At 43.6% G+C, this 16,196-nt stretch overlaps 1 protein-coding gene across 1 annotated transcript in view; it reads left to right on the forward strand.

The window, feature by feature from the left end:
- Positions 1 to 5,107: 5,107 nt before the first annotated feature.
- Positions 5,108 to 16,196, forward strand: part of APAF1 (apoptotic peptidase activating factor 1) — a 444,316-nt gene continuing 433,227 nt past the window's right edge. The window contains exon 1 of the mRNA XM_060195614.1: positions 5,108 to 5,122. The gene's annotated coding sequence lies outside the window, so the exon portion shown is untranslated. The remainder of the gene's footprint in view (positions 5,123 to 16,196) is intronic.

Consider the following 16,196-nt stretch of genomic DNA (forward strand, 5'->3'; position numbering starts at 1 on the left):
ACAGGGAAGCTTCCAATGGGGGGAGGACAACAGGGAACTCTGAGGGTGGGAACTGTATGGGATTGAACCAATCTTATCCAATGGACTTGTCAGTCATAATTAAATCAATAGTTAAAAAAATACATCTCTTTTTAGTATTTCCAGTATTTACTTAATGGGGACATAACTGACAGATTTCTTTGCCAAATAAAATGATTAAGACAAGAAAAACATGTGCTGAACACTAAAGCAAATGTTTGCGTATATCATCTTGTTCAACTTTCCCATCAATACCAGGGAAGTAAGGATGCACAGACAGGTGAGTATTAGGATTCCAAGACTGTCGCTGCCAAGTCAGCACCCCCAATCTCAATCCAAACCCTTCTTTGCACCCCCACACCATTTCCCACACAGAGATCCAGAGGCTGTCCACCCAGTCAGATCCACAGGCAACAGCAGAAAGGCCTGGGGTCTGTGCATTTGCTGGGCAGCTGGTCTTAACAGCTCTGCCCTTTCATTTCCCTCCTTGCAGTCCAAACAGCTAAAACAAAACTCATTCTAGCCTTTTTTCTTTAAAAAAGCATTCTAAATATAGTGATTTTTAAAATATTTATTTACTCCCTTTTGTTGCCCTTGTTTTATTATTGTAGTTATTATTGTTGTTGTTGTTGTTGGATAGGACAGAGAGAAATGGAGAGAGGAGGGGAAGACAGAGAGGGAGAGAGAAAGACAGACACCTGCAGACCTGCTTCACTGCCTGTGAAGCGATTCCCCTGCAGGTGGGGAGCCGGGGGCTCGAACTGGGATCCTTATACCGGTCTTTGCACTTCACACCATGTGCGCTTAACCCGCTGCGCTACTGCCCAACTCCCATAAATATAACAATTTAAGTGGATGTCCCTAAATTTAGCTGTGCTTGAACTTTAGCAGTCCTGGGTAGAATGATCATTGATGTCCTAACTCTTAAGTTTTCTTCAAGCTTTGTGACTTTATTATGAAGTTTCAAATCACATTTTGCTACTGGGAGTGGTATTGGTTTTTTTTTTTTTTTTTTATGTTTGCTGTGAGGGGCAGTATCTCTCCCTCTCACCCAGCTTATTAGCTTTAGCCATAAACAGCGATCAGTGGAACATGAGGTTTTTTATGAGACAGTAAATCCTGCATGGGGCTCATTGGTATTTCGGGAAAATACTAATGTCAGCATATTTACTTCAGGATCTATGACTGTGACTTGGTTCTGGAGGCTTCTGTTTCCTAAATGAGGTTAATTTTAATAAGGGCATCGCTAGAGAAATAGGCCGTCTCAAATTTAGTGCATTGCAACAAGGAAACATTTATCTCCATAAAGTAAACAGTTTCTTTCTCTTTTTTTTCTTTTTTTTGGCATCAGAGTTTTGCACTTGTAAGATTTCACCCCTCCCAACAGGCTGTTTTATTTTTCTTTTAGTTTCAGACAGAGAGAGAAAGAAAGAGAGATGGGGAGAACCAGAGACAGGAGAGATGTCACAGTGCCACTCCACAAGGGATGCAACTTCCCCTAGGAAGTTACAGCAATACAGGCCCACAATAATAAAGAGGATAAACTACTAATAAACCATCTAGCAGCCCAACTCAGCCCATTAGAAACACAGCGACTAAGAGATCCAAAGGTTAGCCAGAGACAGGAAATAGTTAAGATCAGAGCAGAAGTCAGTGAAATAGAAACGAAGAAGACCATCAAGAAAATGAATGAAGCCAGAGCTGGCTCTCTGAAAGGATAAACGAGATGGGTAAACCACTCGCTACACTCATTAGGAGAGAAAGAGAGAACGCTGGAGTTGAATCTCTCAGAAATGAAAAAAGGAGATCTTACAACAGACAAGGCAGAGATACAGAAGATCCTGCAAGACTGGTGTGGACATCTGCGTGGAAATAAGCCGCACAAAGTAGGAGAAACAGGTGAAGCTTCCCCTCATGACACATCCGCACATGAGGCCAAGTGCCTTCTGCTGGATGGGTTGCCTGCCAATTCCTCCATTTTTCTCTCTTTTTTTTTTTAATTCTTTTTTAAATATTTATTTATTTATTCCCTTTTGTTGCCCTTGTTGTTTTATTGTTGTAGTTATTATTGTTGTTGTCATTGATGTTGTTGTTGTTGGATAGGACAGAGAGAAATGGAGAGAGGAGAGGAAGACAGAGAGAGGGGAGAGAAAGACAGACACCTGCAGACCTGCTTCACCGCCTGGGAAGCGACTCCCCTGCAGGTGGGGAGCCGGGGGCTTGAACCCAGATCTTCACGGGCGGTGAAGCAGGTCTGCAGGTGTCTTTCTCTCCCCATTTCTCTCTGTCCTATCCAACAATGATGACAACAATAATAATAACTACAACAATAAAAAATACAATAAGGGCAAAAAAAGGGAATAAATAAATAAATATTTAAAATTTTTTAAAAGAAGAGGAAACTTCCTCACCGATATTTTAGTTTTCCAGGGTCAGTGATCTGTTTAGACAGAGGCGAGAGAGCACGAAACAGACCACAGACCTGAAGAGTCCTGCAAGCAGACGGGCCGGGCTCGGAGCAGCAGTCGCGTGGCTGAGCAACACACGGTCCAAGTGGCCAACTTCAGGGACCCAACCGTGGGCCCTCGGTGCTGGTCGGGACCCTCCTGCTCCCAGATGTGTGGCCACCAGCGCAGATCTGCGGCTGTCCCTCTCCTGTGCTTCTGAGCCCGGCCATGCCCTGGGCCAGCCCTCTCGGCACAGGGCGGAATCTGCACCCTTTGCCCGAGAGGGTTCTCAGAACAGCGGGGCCAGACGTATGGAGACGCGTGGGTGAGAACCGACAGGAAAAGCAAAGACGAGCCAAGGACCGGAGACTGTGTGGAGGGTGGGGAACAGCTACTTCTCATGTAAATGTTATCTAAGTGTGATGTGAACACGGACTACTGTCTACCACGGTGTGTGTGTGTGTGTGTGTGTGTGTGTGTGTGTCTGTGTGTGTGTGTCTGTCTGTGTGTGTCTGTCTGTCTGTCTGTCTGTGTATGTGTGTCTGTGTGTGTGTGAGTGTCTGTGTGTGAGTGTGTGAGTGTCTGTGTGTGAGTGTCTGTGTATGAGTGTCTGTGTGTGTGTCTGTATGTTAGTGTGTGTGTGTCTGTGTGTGTGAGTGTGTGTGTGTCTGTGTGTCTGTGAGTGTGTGTGTCTGTGTGTGTCTGTGTGTGTGTCTGTGTGAGTGTGTGTGTCTGTGTGTGTGAGTGTGTGTGTGTCTGTATGTGTGTGTGTGTCTGTGTGTGAGTGTGTGTGTATGTGTGTGTGAGTGTGTGTGTGTATGTGTGTGTCTGTGTCTGTGTGTGTGTCTGTGTGTGTGAGCATGCATGTGAGAGTGTTCTGCATGTGTGTGTGCATGTCTGTGTGTCTGTCTATGTGTCTGTGTGTGTCTGTGAGCGTGTGTATGTGTGTATCTGTGTCTGTGTGTGTGCATACGAGTTAGTGTGTGTATGAGAGTGAGTGTGTGTATGTGTCTATGTGTCTGTGAGTGTGTGTGTGTCTGTGAGCATGCACACTGTGTGTGTGTGTACGAGTTAGTGTGTGTATGAGAGTGAGTGTGTGTGTGTGTCTATGTGTCTGTGAGTGTGTGTGTCTGTGAGCATGCACACTGTGTGTGTATATGTGTATACGAGTAAGTGTGTGTGTGTACGAGTGTGTGAGTGATGGTGAGTGTGTGTGTGAGTGTGCGTGTGTGCGTGTCTAAAACATGTGCTGTTGCATGTGGGTGTGGCTAGAAGGAGGAAGCTCTTCACCCCCCTCACTGCCACCACATGTAACAGTCCTGGCCCCACCACCTGGAGTCCCCCATCTTCCAGAACTGGCTGAGATCGTTTGCATAGGCTCAGCTTGGAAGGACGGGGTATCCACCCAGCAGGACACACACATGCACAAAAACCCAGGTTCAAGGCCCCAGTCCCCACCTGCAGGGAGGAGGTTTCACAAGCAGTAGCACAGTGCTACAGGCATCTCTCTCCCTCTCTCTCTCTCTCTCTCTGTCTCTCCCTCTCTCTCCTCTCCCTCTCCCTCTCCCTCTCTCTCTCTCTCCCTCTCTCAAACAAAATAAAATGAAATGAAAACATGGCCACCAGCAGTGGAAGTGGAAGAGCTCTGGAGACACCAAGTCCCAGTGATAATCCACAAGGCAAAGCAAAACCAAACCAAAGGAAAAGACAGGCCAAGAGTCTCTGAATTAAATCCCTGCTCGTCTTCCTGCCCACACCCAGCTCTGACCCTCCCTCCCTCCCTCCCTCCACTTCTTGCTGAATGTGGAACACCCCCTCCCCTAAGTCCATAATACAAACATCTTCTCCACCAGAACCAGGAGGGACCAAGTCTGACGCTTAGTAACTTCAAAGCACTTTCGAGTGTGGCAAATCCCATTACCATGCAACAAAGCGCAGCTAATTGCTAAGAATTAATAATGAGAAATAAGTATAGATAAAGCTCTAGCTGGCACTGTCATATTTTAGTACAATATGTTCTGAAATCTTTGCTTCTTTAGGTCGTGAATGTGCTATTTCTGTCACTAACAGGCCTGCAGAAGCCGTGTGGGAAGGGGGAGTTTTCTCGAAGAAAATTCTGCATTCTGAGGTTCCTGTGGTAAGGGGAAGGGTCAGGGTGTCTGCATTTCCTGGGCTTCATTAAAATCCTGCTTCCGCCCTGCATAACGTACATCATATTCATCTTCTAAGCACTCGGGCGTGGCAGCGGCTAACTGATTCCCACTCTACAGGCATTCTTTCACAGGACGGCAAGGACATGTCTGCTGACTGTCTGCCAGGAAAATGGCTCAGCTTGACCGGCTTCAGACTCCTTCCAGGGACACAAAGGACCAGCTCTGGAGAGTTGAGTCCCCTTCTCAATGAGCTGTGGGCCTGCTCACTGGGCCACCGCTTTCCTCTGTGACGCCTTCATGGTGGGTCACTTCGCATGACCGAGATATGCTAAAATCCAGTCCTTTCATATTGTTGTCTCGGCCTCACCTCTCCACTCCAGACGTTTTTTATTTTGTTTCTTTGTTTTTGTATTTTTAGATCCCTCTCTTCACCATCACTGGCCACTTCCATCAGGAACGTCATCACATTCTTCAAGACTGGGAGCTTCTCTCTGCCCTGATCCAGTTCTCTAGCCCTACTCTCAACTCTATACCATCTTACCAGATAATACTTTTGAGTCCAACTCCGTGTTAGCTGTCAAACTCAAGCAAAAAACTATGATAGTCATGGACCTCTAGGAACATGCCTAAAACAGACTGCCTAGCTTCTTTCCACCTAAGATCCTTATTCTTATCTGCTCTATTTCCACTTTTTTGGTTCCTGTTTATTAATCATTTTGTCCTGCTTTATATCTTACCACCTTTCAGCCACCAAGTTGCAGATGCTACCATGATGCCAACCTGACTTCTGTGGGCAGACAACCTCACCCGTGTGTCCTGGAGCCTCCCCTCCCCAGAGCCCTGCCCCACTAGGGACAGACAGACACAGGCTGGGGGTGTGGATCCACCTGCCAACACCCACGTCCAGTGGAGAAGCAACGACAGAAGCCAGAACTCCCACCTTCTGCTCCCCATAAAGATTTTTGGTTCATACTCTCAGAGAGGGAGAAATGACAGGGGAAGATGACCAGAGGGCTCTGAACTCCATCTCCAAAAGGACCTGGAGAGAGAAAGAGAGACAGAAAAAGGGTGGGACATTTGAATGTAGTGATAGTTATCCGTGTGACTTTGAATGGAAGAGAAGATGGGACCATAGGATAAAAGGGGGGGCAAATATAGGCCGATAGGTGTGGAAATAATAGTGAACCTCAATCTGCAACCTTAGGAGAACTGCTGCAGCTTCCAGTGGAGGGAGTGGGGACACAGAACTCATGGTGAGAACAGTGCAGAGTTGTAGCCCTGTGATCTTGTAATTCTGTAAATCAATATTAAATCACTAATAAAATTAAAAGAAGAAATAGGAATTGGAGAGACGTAGCAATGCACAGACCTGCACTGCAAGAACTTCCAGGTCCAATCCCTGGAATTACCAATCACCAGAGTCAAGCGGAGCTGTGGTTAAAATAAATAGATATGCTAAAAAGTGAAGATGAACAAACAAGTGCCCGTAATACCAACTAGGGAGTGAGGATAAGACAGAGGCACCAGTTGAGTTTCATATGGAAGTGAAAAGAGGAAGCTCTCACTTGTAGGTGGAACTCCGCTCAAGTGCTGGACCACCCCGGAAAGCAATCAGACACACAGGAGGTGATGGCTGAACTGCCCAGTCTTCCAGGCTCCGAGTAAACTGCAGTCAATTAACACAGGCGCTTGTGCCCACCGACCTGGCCGACAACAGGCACCAGGAGCCACCGTCGTTGGATAACCATGAAAGCAAACCCCATGGCTCTGGAAATCCCTGTGCAAAAGCCTTGTGCCAAGAACTTACAAATGTGTGGGTTCACGGACTCTAAATGGAGATTAAGTGCAGGAGCAGAGCACCAGTTTTCATTCTGAGATTTTACTGGAAACAAGTGAGACACTTGCTCTAGCCACTAGCTACCAATTCGACTGCCTTTTCTATTTCATCTCTCTCCGGGGGAATAGTGCATTCCAAGAGCAACCAGGCCCCAATTAGACCCTGAAGAGTTTTGGAATCCTGCAGAAGAAGCATTAAGAATCACTGGAACCTCCCTCACTCACTCCAAAGCTCACCTTATCAAAGCAAGGACTGCAAAAGCTGAATAAGGGCAAGAGACTGGCATACTTTCACGATGACTCTTTAGTCATTATCAGGCCATTCCATCAGCTGGGGCCCTAATTGGGGAATCCTGAGATTCCCAAACAGACATGATGGGCCTAAACCTCGAACAGATCCCTCTCTCCATTGTTACTGGTCATCTCTATCAGAAACAACACAATAGACCCCTTTGTGGGCCCCCATAGGACCTTGCCCTCAATGTGGATCAACAATGGTAGAGAATGTTCCATCCTCCAAAGGGAGGCTGGACAACATACTCTATCTTCCACCTGAGGAAGATGGGTCCTGCAACCGGGGTAGCTTGGAACATTCCTACTCATGACCACAGAATGTGAGCTCAGATCTACAGGGATGCAGAGGTCACACAGGCTCCTAAGCTGAATATGGGCCCCAGATCACATCAAATCGATGGGGTTTACAGTCAATAATATTTATACCCCTTTCCCATACTAGGGAGCTACTCTCTTCCCTCATCCAGCTTTCTGGTCCTTTTTCCAGCCATGACATCATCTCCCCAAACAATACCTTGGGTTCACCTGCATATCAGATGTCAGGCTCAGAAAAGGAAAAAAAAAACTAGTATAGTCATGGGGTCTTTGGAATATAACTAAAATAGGCCTGTTAACTACAAAACAGAGAACCCCCCCTCCCTCAACTCTTCATCTGCACTATTCCAGCCTTTAGGTTCATGATTAGTCAACAATTTGTTTGGCTTTATATGTTAACTCTTTTTTCAGCTGCCAGGTTCCAGATGCTACTGTGATGCCAACCTGATTTCCATGGACAGACAATCCCACCAATGTGTCCTGGAGCCCCACTTCCCCAGAGCCCTGCCCCACTAGGGCGTGTGTGTGTGTGTGTGTGTGTGTGTGTGTGTGTGTGTGTGTGTGTGTGTGTGTAAATTAGGCATGTCAGTAAATTAACACATGTAACCCCAAAATATAAAGTCCTGTCATGGATAATCCAGTGAACCCCTGGCCAAAGTACCAAACAGAGTCCAGAACAAAGAAAAAGCTTCATAAGAGTTAGCATAACATTGACATCATAATTGTTTAAATATCACATGTAACGCAGCCATGACCACAGAAAGCCAGCTCAGACCTACAGGGATGCAGAGGTTACATAGACTCTTGTGCTGAATATGGGCCCCAGATCAAACCTGTGAGGTTTACAGTTAACAATATTTATACACCTTTCCCATATTTGAGAGCTACTCTCTTCCCTGATCCAGCTTTCTAGTCCTTTTTCCAACTATGACATCATCTCCCCAGACAATACCTTAAGTCTCCTGCATGTTATATGACAGTCTCAGGCAAAAACTAGTAAAGTCATGGGCCCCCTGGAATATAACTAAAATAGGCCTACTAGCTTTTTCCAAAATGGAGACCCGAAATCTTCATCTACAATATTCTTGCCTTTAGGTTCATGATTAGTCAACAATTAGTATGCCTTTATATGTTCACTCTTTTTCAGCCACCAGGTTCCAGATGCTACCATGATACCAACCTGACTTCCCTGGGTAGACAACTCCACCATGTGTCCTGGAACCCCACCTCCCCAGAACCCTGCCCCACTAGGGAAAGAAAGAGGCAGGCTGGTGTTGGTATGCTTCTAATTCTGCTTCTAAGACCCCTTCTGTTTCATTGGTTTAATCCCCCCTGCTTACACTGTATTCTAGTTACATAACCACTGTATTCTATTTACATAACCACTGCAGGGCATTGGTTTAATCCCCACTGGTTCATGATGTCTTTTTGCTCCGCCCCCTCTCCTAGTACACCCTGATTTGCACCAGTCACTTTTCGCTCCATCCTCTCTACATCACATCCTGTTTCTGCCCTACTTAGTGAGTATATATAGGATTGTGTTTTTAGTTTAGTTTAGTTTTTAGCTTAGCTTGGCTTTGATTGTGCTGTGCCCCGCATGAATAAAGAGATACTGCTTCCCAGCTCAGCCATGAGTCCCTGGTCGTCTGTCTCCCGCCCGCAAAGCTATCCCGGCAGGCTGGGAGTATGGATCCACCAGTCAACGCCCATTTTCAGCAGGGAAGCAATTACAGAAGCCAGACCTTCCACCTTCTGCATCCCACAATGACCTTGGGTCCATACTCCCAGAGGGATAAAGAATAGGAAAGCTATCAGGGGAGGGAATGGGATGTGGAGTTCTGGTGGTGGGAATTGTGTGGAGTTGTACCCCTCTTATCCTATGGTCATGTCAATACTTCAATTTACAAATAATATATATATATATATATATATGTTTGTGTGTGTATATATATATATATATATATATATATCAAAGAAAAGATTGATCCTTCTTATGAGTAGCAAAAACCAAAAATACTACAGCACAGTAAGAAGCAAACTTCAGAAAAATAGCAAAGAAATAAAATAATAAAATGCAAGGAAACCCACTTGACCGCACGACCCGAGGCAATGTGTATACTGCGTCAGACTTGCGCTGGATTTCTGTGACCTCTCACAGAACTGTGGGCTCTATATCTTCACACCTTCCCCTGTAAGGTGTTCAAATCCCAGGGTAGCTGTAAGGAGTTGATGATATAGTCCAAAATCATTTTATCTAATCCTACAATGACCAAATGAATGTTATGAGTGTTAGGATTAAATATTAGGAAATTATTGCAAAAATGATATTATTTAGGAGGGTCTAGAAAGGCAGGTCACCTGGATAATGTGGCCAGGCTCAAGCCCAGCCCCTAAGCACTGGAGGAAACCTTACTGCTGTAGTCCTTTATTTTTTCTACCTCTGTTTCCCTCTTTCTATCTGAAGAAAATGTCAGCCCTAGAGCAGTAAGGTCTTGACCATTTTAGTGACAACAACAAAAGAAAGACATATTATCATCTTTATGAAGATAAGTGTGGCTATTTAATAAAATGAAAAACCCATTTCTAAGACATGAATAAAAACCGCATCACTGTGGGAAATATATAGACAGGAATCAGCCCCAAATCAAAACCACAGTTAATGGAGAAATACTAGAAGATGCCTATTAAATAACAGAAGAAATTAACTCATACCACTAATATTTCACATGCTCTGAAGAACCAAGCAGAGCTAACCAGTGAAGTGACTTAACTGACCAAGAAAGAAAATCATAAAAAATAGAGTCAAATGATCATGATTTACGAATAAGTTGATTGTCTAGAAACAGAAGAAAATCAACTGAAAAGCTATCCTCAGTGTGACTAAGAAGATACAGTAAGGGGCCAGGCAGTAGCACAACTGGTTAAGCACACACAATATGGTGCACAAGGACCCAGGTTCAAGCCCCTGGTCCCCACCTTCAGGGAGAAGTGAAGCAAGGCCGCAGGTGTCTGTCTGTCTCTTTCTCTCTTTTTCTACCCCTTCCTTCTCAATTTCTCTCTGTCTCTACCCAAAATAAATTTTAAATTTTTTTTTAAATAACACATAATAAATTCTTATTAAAAATAGTATAGAATAAAAATAAATTTTAAAAAGAGAATACAATAAAATCCTACATTGAATTAATCTATTCAAAATGAACAGACAGAAGTCGTTGTCCTCCTGCATCATGTAACAAAGAGGAGAGGGAAGGGAAAGCCTTATTCGCAAAAGCGAGCACACAGAGTGGAGGATCCTGAGGCCAGCTCACCAGGGAGCTAAGCAAACCCTCTGCATGTGTAAAAAACAAAGCCTGTTAAGGTAATGGAAAGGTGTTCCACATTCTCTAAAGAGAGTGTTACCACCAAAAACATGTTAGTTCGCATCAAAGTAGTCCAAAAATTTACAGAAACCCAAAGAGTTATCTCTGGAACTAAACTATTTCTACAGCTTATAAGAAAAAAATTAGCCCCCACACCTATGATCATCTAACCTTTGGTAAGGGGGCCCAAAGTATTAAATGGAGGAAGGAGGCTCTCTTCAATAAATGGTGCTGGGAAAACTGGGTTGTAACATACAGAAGAATGAAACTGAACCACCTTATCTCACCAGAAACAAAAATCAACTCCAAATGGATCAAGGACCTGGATGTTAGACCAGAAACTATCAAATACTTAGAGGAAAACATTGGTGGAACTCTTTCCCACCTAAACCTCAAGGACATCCTTGATGATACAAACCCAATTGCAAGGAAGACTAAAGCAGAAACAAACCAATGGGACTACATCAAATTGATAAGCTTCTGCACATCCAAAGAAACTGTCACACAAACAAAGAGACCCCTCACAGAATGGGAGAAGATCTTCACATACCAGACATCAGACAAGAGACTAATCACCAAAATATACAAAGAGCTCAGCAAAATTAGCACCAAAAAAGCAAATGACCTTATCCAAAAATAGGAAGAGGATATGAACAAAACATTCACTACAGAAGAGATCCAAAAGGCTAGCAAACATATGGAAAAACTGCTCCAGGTCACTGATTGTCAGAGAAATGCAAATAAAGACAACATGGCGATACCACCTCACCCCTGTGAGTGTGAGAATGTCATACATCAAAAAGGACAGAAGCACAAATGTTGGAGAGGCTGTGGGGACAGAGGAACCCTTCTGCACTGCTGGTGGGAATGTAAATTGGTCCAACCTCTGTGAAGAGCAGTCTGGAGAACTCTCACAAGGCTAGACATGGACCTTCCACATGACCCAGTAATTCCTCTCCTGGGGATATACCCCAAGGATTCCATAACGCCCAACCAAAAAGATATGTGTACACCTATGTTCATAGCAGCACAATTCATAATAGCTAAAACCTGGAAGTAACCCAGATGCCCAACAACAGATGAGTGGCTGAGAAAGCTGTGGTATATATACACAATGGAATACTACGCAACTATTAAGAACAATGAACCCACCTTCTCTGACCCATCTTGGATGGAGCTAGAAGGAATTATGTTAAGTGAGCTAAGTCAGAAAGATAAAGATGAGCATGGAATGATCCCACTCATCAACAGAAGTTGAGAAAGAAAAACAGAAAGGGAAACTCAAAGCAGGATCTGATTAAATCAAGAGTAGGGCACCAAAGTAAAAACCCTGTGATGAGGGGGAGGGTGGACATTCGGCTTCCTGGGGTAATGGGGGACAGGGGGGGATGGGACACAGTCTTTTGGTGGTGGGAATGGTGTTTATGTACACTCCTATTAAAGTGTAGTCATATAAATCACTATTTAATATGAGAAAGGAAAAATTGATTGTATGTCTCGTACTTTTTAAAACACAGACTGAGTCTTTTTAATACATAGGCTGAGTCTTTGATATGCGGACTGTCTCAAAAGCCTAGACCAGGGAGAACAGAAGCAACTGGTGGCACAGCTATATACAAGATGCTGGGTATTATAGAGCAAACCCTAACAAAGGGACTTTTCAAAGTTAACCCAATTATCAAATAATATGATTATAACAATAACTATCCATTGTCTTCTTGAACCCTAAGACAGCAGGAACCTCACATTTCCACTGTAGAGCCTATATTTTCCACAGTCCTGGAATCTTAGGGTGGAGCCCACTTTCCTGCATGCTTCTCTCAATTCATATCAAATAATAGTGCATCCACCGATCCCAACCTAATCAACGCAACGAGTGCCACCCCAGCAAGCTTCACTTCAGACTGTGTCCAGAGTCTTCAGGTGTGGAATGACAACCCTTCAGCTTCATTACTCAGGTGAGACCTTTCCTTTCATACTATTCTCTAATTCCATCCCAGGTGGTTCACTCCCCAATAAAGTCCCCAAACCTAGATAAAGTCCAGGTCCCCTGAGATAGAGCATCTGTTCACACGTGTCCATAAACCAGGGGAAAAAAGCAGAAGTACACAAAAGCAGAAGTACACAATAGTCTGCAGTGAGTACTCCCAAATACTTCATCTGCACTATTCCAGCCTTTAGGTCCATGATTGTTCAACAATTTGTTTGGCTTCGTATGTTAACTCTCTTTTCAGCCACCAGGTTCCCAGATGCCAGCAGGATGCTGACCAGACTTCCCTGGACTGATGACCCCACCCATGTGCCCTGGAGCTCCACTTCCCCAGAGCCCTGCCCCACTAGGGAAAGAGAGAGACAGGCTGGGAGTATGGATCAACCTATGGATGCCCATGTTCAGCAGGGAAGCAATTACAGAAGCCAGACCTTCCACCTTCTGCATCCCACAGTGACCCATACTCCCAGAGGGATAGAGAATGGAAAAGCTATCAGGGGAGGGGAAGGGATATGGAGATCGGGTGGTGGGAATTGTGTGGAGTTGTACCCCTCCTATCCTACAGTTTTGTTAATGTCTCCTTGTCTCCTTTATTAAATAAATATTTTTTTTAAAAAAAGAATAGGAAAGCTATCAGGGGAGGGGATACAGAGTTCTGGTGGTGGGAATTGTGTGGAGTTGTACCCCTCTTATCCTAAAGTTTAGTCAATGTTCCCTTTTTATAAACAAAAAATTAAATTAAAAAAGAAATTAGCAATTAAACATGATATAAATAATGTGAACGTGCAAATAGATGAAATAAGCGTATTAGAATCCCCTATACAAGAGCACTGAAGTTAAATAGAAAAAGAGAAAACAGTAAATAAATGTCATAGGGACAGTGGAGATAAAACAGTATACAGATTCAACTCACAATGTCTACACAAATATATCAAAGACTTATAGGTGGAAATAAATGTAAAAGAAATAAGAAGAAAAATGGAGAGATATTTATTTTGCTACCTTCAAGTGGGAAAGATGTATGAATTTTTTATCCCAGGAGTCATAAATAAATAAGCTACAAATCTGAAATTTTATATAGTAGTGTTATCACTTTATATAATATGAAACATTTATATAAAATACATTCAAAGTTGAAATATTTTTGAATATCTAAATAGGATAGCAGAAAAAAGAATTTAACAACTTTTCCAACTGATAAAACAAAAAAAAAAAAAAACAATATTCTTCTATGTATAAAGAGTAGCCAGGGCAGGGTGACCAGACTTCCCTGGACAGACAACCCCACCAGTGTGTCCTGGAGCTCTGCTTACCCAGAGCCCTGCCCACTAGGGAAAGAGAGAGGCAGGCTGGGAGTATGGATCCACCTGTCAACACCCATGTTCAGCAGGGAAGCAATTACAGAAGCCTGACCTTCCACCTTCTGCATCCCACAATGACCCTGGGTCCATACTCCCAGAGGGATAGAGAATAGGAAAGCTGTCAGGGGAGGGGACGGGATACAGAGTTCTGGTGGTGGGAACTGTGTGGAGTTGTACCCCTTCCATCCTATGGTTTTGTCAATGTTTCTTTTTTATAAATAAAAATTTTTTTAATGAAAAATAAATAAAAATAGTTTACAAGAAAACAAAAGTGTGTTCAGGACCAACCCTCTAAGAAAGCAGATCTGTTCTAGGACTGCACACCATCAGCATGGCTCCTGTTTCCTCAGTCACTGAGGCTGAACTGGTGGCCAGCTGCAGATCCCCACTTCATGAGGAAAAAGGCACCTGAGTTGGGTGGTTTATCCTCATAGGGTTCTGTGTTTAGTCATGAACCTTGCTACATAGTTGCAGTGAAGTGTAATGACTTTGCTGGGAAATTCTCCTCTTAGTAATGAAAGGCCTGAAGGAGAACCCTTTTCCTTTTTCCTTTTTAATGCTGTGACCTGCTGTTTGAAACATTTCACTGGTCTGAGCTGATGTTATCCCTTTTCCCTTGAATCCATCATCTTTTCAGTCCCTTCCTCTTTTAGACACTATGCTTTTGTATCCCTTTATTTTCAAGTCCATGCTTCCTCCCTTTTGTCTATTTCCATGGGAGCTTTTGTTACCACCCTGGCCTCAGTTTCAGACTCCTGCTCAGAGGCCTGACCCGACAGAGAGGAGATGAAAAAGAAGACAGCTCAGCCAGGAAGCTGCAAGAGAGAGTAGAGCACGGCGGGAGAAAGACTGGACTTTTTTTTTCTTTTTTCTTTTTCTGTGTCCAGGGTGCTGTGTCCTTAAATACAAAAATTGATGGAATTTACACAAGCACTTATGTACAAATAGTGAGTTGCAGAACACAGAAACATCAGGAAAGTGGTTCCTTTCGCTAGCTAGCATCTGGCTTAATATCAGATAGACTGAGCCTAATTCATATTGGAGCCATGAGGGAGACAATTGCCCCTCAGGAAAGTTAACTTGACCAATTCATATTCTCTTTCTCTCTCCTTCTCCATCTCCCTCCCTCTCTGTCTCCCTCCCTCTCTCCTTCTCTCTCTCTCCCTCTCTCTCTCCCTCTCCCTCTCCCATCTCCCTAGCCAGTGACATTCAAAATGCTGCTTGAAGTTCATTAAAGTTGATTTAGATGAAACCCTTCTATGCTCTGTAAAGATCTCCAAAGCAAGACTCTCTGTCTGATAAAAAGAATGGCCCACGAGATTCCGGGGTAAGAAGACCAGCAATCCATATTAGAGATGTTGACAAATATTTTGTTCCTCTCTCTCCCAAACAGGCTTGTCCATGTCTCGGTCCTGCTTTCCAGTGCCTGCTTCCAGAAGCTCATCTCATCCTGATGTATCTTCCACCAGTCTGTCTTCCCTCTCTATCCTTTCCCTCTCTCTACCCCCTTCCTTCTCAACTTCTCTCTGTCTCTATCAAATTATAAATAATTAAATATTTTTGTTATCTTTACTTATTTATTGGCTAGAGACAGCCAGAAATCAAGAGGGAAGGGTGCTGGAGAGAAGGAAACAGAGAGACATCTGCAGCCCTGCTTAACCACTTGCAGAGCTTGCCCCCTGCAGGTGGGGACCAGGGGCTTGAACTCAGATCTTTGCATAATGTAGCACGTGCATTCAGCCAGGTGCACCACCACCTGGCCCCATAAATCATATTTAAAAAGAATCCAAGAAATAATGTCTGTATATTAAACATGTATAGCAATCAAAAATTACTTCTCTTTGCCTTAAACATTTTGACTTCTATTTCTCCCCCTTTCTTGTCTGCCAACTTTTCTCCACATTTCATTCTTCCTCGATATTCTATGCTGCTCAGTTTAATCAGTCCAAATACCATTCTTTTGAGTTGCTGAAGTCCACTCTGGTCCTATTGAATCACTGTCCTGCTGTGAATGACTCACATCCGCCCCTCATTCTCCCACCTGCTTCTCTTCTTCATTATTTTTGCACCAGAAGACCTGACTCGAGGAGAAGGACATTGGTCAGGCATTCTTAATTTTCTGGTTTTTGAATTGCTGACACAAAATAAGTCATCCTTTCTGAAACTCTCTCTCAAAAAAAAAAAAGCTAACACCTAGAACTACCAAAATAATCTTGAAAAAAAGAAACAGAACTGGAAGAATTACACTCCTATATTGAAAACTCTAACATATTTAAAAACAGCCTGGTACTAGAACAAAAACAGATACACAGACCAGAGGAACAGATTTGGAAGCCCAGAAATAAGCCCCCAGACCTATAGACAACTGTTTTATTATAAGGGGACCCAAGCTATTAAATGGAGATAGGAGGCTCTCTTCAATA

This window comes from Erinaceus europaeus, chromosome 7 (genome assembly GCF_950295315.1).
Source record: "Erinaceus europaeus chromosome 7, mEriEur2.1, whole genome shotgun sequence".
NCBI classification, from domain to species: domain Eukaryota; kingdom Metazoa; phylum Chordata; class Mammalia; order Eulipotyphla; family Erinaceidae; genus Erinaceus; species Erinaceus europaeus.